The sequence below is a fragment of the Dasypus novemcinctus genome, chromosome 26, assembly GCF_030445035.2.
Source record: "Dasypus novemcinctus isolate mDasNov1 chromosome 26, mDasNov1.1.hap2, whole genome shotgun sequence".
In the NCBI taxonomy this organism is placed as follows: Eukaryota; Metazoa; Chordata; class Mammalia; order Cingulata; family Dasypodidae; genus Dasypus; species Dasypus novemcinctus.
This window is the reverse complement of record NC_080698.1, coordinates 61,762,504-61,765,920: the sequence shown is the minus strand read 5'-3', so window position 1 is coordinate 61,765,920 and position 3,417 is coordinate 61,762,504. Positions and strand designations below refer to the sequence as shown.

Here is a 3,417-nt window from a genome sequence, read left to right as displayed (position 1 = left end):
AATTAAGTAAAATCGACTTGCCAGGTAGGGTGAGGTATGGGAGCCCTGTGTGATATTATGTATGCTTGTTTTATATTCACAACTTTTGCTATACACTTATTTATTATGTATGTTCATGTATGAATGATATACATCAATTTTTTAATGGAAAAAAATTTTTAATCTAATTGCCAGACTTCACTAAGTAAAGCTCCTTGAGAGCTATAAAAAAGGTTTTCCTGGATTATGCTTTGGGCAAAATGCTAAGAACAATTGTAGCATATTCTTCAAAGATTGTATGCTTTTGAGGTTGTTCATTTTAGAATGTTATGGAAACAAGGAGGTTTTTAACCTGTGGAAGAAGAGAAAAAACATTTCTTACATAAACCATCATTGTTTTCATTTTAATCTACTTGGGTATGTTCTCCTGTATTTATATGGGGACTAATAAAATAAGCTAGCATTATGTCTATTAGATCTTTAAGATGAAAAATGTAAGTTTGTGTTTAATGAGTTTATTTTGGCAAATGTTATTTAAAAATGATCGTATTTTGTAGGATGTATGAAAGCAATTCAGAGATCTTTTTTGGTAACTGAAAGCGTGCAGGTGTATCAGGCCTGCAGCATGTGCTTTGTTAAAGGAAAGAGTGTAGCTTTGTCCTGAAGTGGAATCACTGGCTTTCACAGAACGAGTGGTACCAATATGTAGGACAAGACCTGAGCGGACATGGAAAGTCGCAGAGGGCTTGCGGAAGGGAATTTCGTTTGCCGTAGTTTCAGGGCCTGTGGTTTTCCTAAGGCAAATGCCTAGTTTTATGAAAGGTAGGAACATGCAGGCTGATCTGAACGGATACGGAAAGTCGCAGAGGGTTTGTGAGTGTGAATTGTGTGTGTCACAGTCAACGCTAATTAAAATTTAATAAACTTATGATACTTTTTAACCTTAAAAAAGGTTTCGTATCAAACTGAGTGTTCATACAAAACTGGAGTTTGGTTTTCTCTCTGTTAAAATAATGACATTTTCTTGGATTATTAGTCTGCTCTTAATGAAAGTTTATAAAAAGTTTTCTTAATTATCTGAGTATTCTGTGCAGAAGACCAAGATTCCATATCATACCAGAGTATGCTCGTGGTCTTGCTCGTCTCCTCTGGGAGGCATCAGGAACCGAACCCTGGACCGCCATGTGGTAGGCAGGAGCTCAACTGCTTGAACTACATCCATTTCCCAGAACTTCATCTTCATCAAAAAGGGACTTTTAAAGAGAAGCAAAGCAAGTCTGTTAAGCTATGTTCTACCTGTTGATTAATGAACCCTGGTAAAGGTGTAAAGGTAAATGAAACAAAGCTTCTGCGGATGGTCTGTGCCCAATCACCTCAATATAAATTAATCATCACATGATTTTTATTTCTAAAAATAGTTTCATTTAAAGATGCTCCTAAGGGAATTAGGGCCTAGACTGTAAGCTCTTATAAGTCACATTTACTCTGGGATTTTGTTATTTCTAAGTTCTGAGATGCTCTGCTCTTTCTCTGTAACCTAGTAGCTCCCTGGAACTTTAGGTGTCTGTATGACATCTGAGACTCAGAGCTGAAGTTCTCCAGCTCTAAAGGTGCTGAGAAGCAGCAGTAACTGAAAAAGGCCACCCCACGCAGCAAGTGTTAAAGAAGCTAAAGAGAGGATCAGACTTCAACCAAAAGGGGATGGGACTGATCTAGTTAAAGACTAAGGTGGATCATAATCCAAAGTAAAAAGTAATGCTATCTGTATTTTTAACCTATAATACTTATGAGGACCAAAAAAGGAGAATTAATTTTGTAAAAAAAAATTTTTTGAGTCTTCGGGGTGGGCTCGGTGGCACAGGCCGGCCTGCGTGGAAGCCCGGCGGTCGGCGGCGGCCCTGGGGAGGCCGCGGCGCCATGGGGGGGCGGTAGGAGGTGCCGGCGGGTGAGGCGAGCGGGGGCGGTCACCCGGTCGCGGCGTCCTCCAGCGGGGCTCCGGGGGTGGGGAGGCCCGGGGCGGGGCTCGCAGGCCCCCGGGGTGCAGGAGGCTGGGCCGCCGCGAGGAGCCGCCGCCGGCCGCTGGGCCCCGCCGCCGGGCCGCTCGACGACGACGCTCCCGCGGGGCCCCGCCTGAGGAGGCCGCGGAGGAGGGAGGCGCGGCGGGAGGAGGGCGAGGCCGGGGTCCGGGAGCACGGCCCGAGCACTGGTTCTCCGAGTGGAGGGCAGCGCCTGGCCGAGGCCGCGCAGGCCGAGCAGCTGCCCCCGAGCTGCAGGAGGCGGCGGCCGCGCAGCCCGAGCACAAGCCGCAGGAGCTGCGGCGCCTCTGCCAGAACCCGCCACCGCCGCGGCCCGGCTCCACAAAGCCCGAGCGTGTCACAGCCAGGACTTCCTCTCCGGGTCCCCTTCCAAAATGCAGCCACCGCCGTCACCAGTCTCTGCAAAGAAAGCGTGGATACCCGTCAGCGAAGTTTTGATATTGGAATTCAGATTGGCTATCAGCGTCGCAGTAAGGATGTGTTGGCTTGGGTTAAAAAACGCAGAAGAACTGTACGTAGAGAAGATTTGATCAGCTTCCTGTGTGGAAAAGTTCCTCCACCTGGGAACTCTAGAGCTCCCCCAGGACTGACTGTAGTGCCCCCTAACGGAGCACTTCAGCGGAAGCTAGCTCATCTGTAGAGGCTGGTTTGCAGCCCTTCCGGGAAGCCGCGGCTCTGCTCGGGCTTAGTGGTGCGATGGCCAGCATAGCGCGCTCCAGTCCCCAGGCTCTCCTCCACGGGTAAGCAGCGGATCGAATGCTCGTAGTCGGAGAAGTGGACTCCACGATGTCGATGTGAACACTTTCACATCAGAAGAAATGGCACTCCACTTGGACAATGGTGGAGCTAGAAAGCGTACCTCAGCCCAATGGGGCGATGTCTTTACAGACTCAACAACCCATAAACGCAACAGAATGATCTAAACTGCAAACATTTTCACACCCACCATGCTGCTTGAAAGCCGCTTGATCCTCAACACATACTATTATTGGAAAGGAAACATGAGGCCATCCTCCCTTGTTCACTGTTTAAGACAAGTGAATTCTATAGTGGTTGCCATAAAAGGAATTTCTAGGTATTTGCAGTAGATGCCTCTTGTAACTATGGCTTTCTCAAAACTATAATCCTAGCAGAGGACATCAGATAATGTGTAGTCGTTAGCAAGATCATCATAGGCAAACATATATCCGTTCCAAGGCTAAAAGTGACCTTAACTGTATTTATTCTCAAAAGGGAAAGGAAATGTCAGATGTTTATTAGGTTATATAATGCTTCTTTTTTTTTTTCTTTTTTCTTTTTTCATTTTTTTGGTCCTTCATTTCCTGCTGTGTTGAGTATTTTGATTCAACAGTATTGCCACTTTCTTAAAATTGTCTAAAACATGATTTGGCGTCCTTGTCAA

General features: G+C 46.3%; 1 pseudogene; it reads left to right on the top strand.

Moving 5' to 3' along the window:
• Positions 1-1,285: 1,285 nt before the first annotated feature.
• Positions 1,286-2,962, top strand: LOC131276133 (HUWE1-associated protein modifying stress responses 1 pseudogene; annotated as a pseudogene).
• Positions 2,963-3,417: the final 455 nt, after the last annotated feature.